This window comes from Gobius niger (genome assembly GCF_951799975.1).
Source record: "Gobius niger genome assembly, chromosome: 3".
Classification (NCBI taxonomy): Eukaryota; Metazoa; Chordata; class Actinopteri; order Gobiiformes; family Gobiidae; genus Gobius; species Gobius niger.
Window position 1 is genome coordinate 5,076,015 of NC_136854.1, and position 1,772 is coordinate 5,077,786.

Sequence of the window (1,772 nt, forward strand, 5' to 3'; positions counted from 1 at the left end):
AGCGGACATGCGCAGGTGACATGGGCACTCCATCAGGGTCCATCAGGGTCCATCAGGGTCAGTCAGGGTCAGTCAGGGTCAGTCAGGGTCCATCAGGGTCAGTCAGGGTCAGTCAGGGTCAGTCAGGGTCCATCAAGGTCAGTCAGGGTCAGTCAGGTTCTTTAGCCCGAACAACCCACGCAGCCAAATGTGTGTGTGTTCAGGAATGTGAGCATTGAAGTCTATTGAGCCTTTGAGACAGTAGCGGACGATAGTGGACGATAGCGGATCATAGCGGACGATAGCGGATCATAGCGGACGGTAGCGGACGATAGCGGACGATAGCGGATCATAGTGGACGATAGCGGATCATAGCGGACGGTAGCGGACGATAGCGGACGATAGCGGATCATAGTGGACAATAGCGGATCATAACGGACGGTAGCGGATCATAACGGACGGTAGCGGACGGTAGCGGACGGTAGCGGACGGTAGCGGACGGTAGCGGACGATAGCGGACGGTAGCGGACGGTAGCGGACGGTAGCGGACGGTAGCGGACGGTAGCGGACGGTAGCGGACGGTAGCGGACCATAGCGGACCATAGCGGATCATAGTGGACCCTTGTGGATCATAGTGGGCCCTTGTGGATCATAGTGGGCCATCGTGGATCATCACGGATCACAGTGGACCACAGTGGACCATAGTGGACCACAGTGGACCACAGTGGACCATAGTGGATCATAGTGGACCATAGTGGACCCTTGTGGATCATAGTGGACAGGAGAACGAGGTGAGACAGGACCTGGGATCAGTCTGACACTGACAATTTTTAAATCAGTTTCCAAAATGTTAAATGTAGTAGATAAATTGCCATGTGTCAAATGATTGATGGATTTGCTGTGTCTTACGCTGTCAGATCACTTCACTCATGAAAAAATTTAAATACAATTAATCTAGATGTCTAGCGTGTGTGGGTGGATCTAGTCTTAATTATATTTATTTTTTAATATTTTGTTTCCTGTCCACCTCCCTATTATTAGGATTATATGTCGTCTTTGTTTCTCCCCCCGTTTAAATATGGGCGACATGAGTCACAGTTTCAGACCCTGGACTTCAGACTTCAGAAATGTTTGTCTCCAACTGTGTACATGAGCTGGTGTCAGCACCTGCCTCTGTCTGCAATGGGAGTTCAGCTCTTTCATCGTCGTCCACAGTCCTGTTTGTAACCAGAGACTTTCAGCTAATATTGTGACAGGCCATGACAAAACGCTTTTAATTCAACTGTCCAACGGTTGAAATGGTCCAAAACATCAAATCTTAGCTCTCTTCAATGCTTTATGCTAACTATCAATATTGTTTTGTAATTCCCTTATAATTCCCTTACCCATAATGCAACATGTGGCCCGAGATGGGCACACCGCGTATTGTGGCTTAAAAATCTCATTTGCATTTGCATTGATATTGACTTTCTCAAACGATTATCAGAGTACAGAAAAGACGGTTTATTAGTGAAGTTAAAGCTGTAAACTCTATTTGATCTCATCGATAATGTCGCTTTAACAGCCCTTTCATTTTCAGCTTGATGCATGTTGTTAATCCAAGGTGCTGTAATGATCACACTGAGCTGCTCTGAACAGATCAGTTGAATTTGACAGTTCCAGGTTCAATCTACAATGCAATAAAAATGCACCTAAGGCTACTCTTTCAAACCAAACGTGCATGAAGTCAGGTGATATTTTTCTTTTGAACACATGTCCCTCACGACCTCCTGTATCAGAGCAGACATGAAACC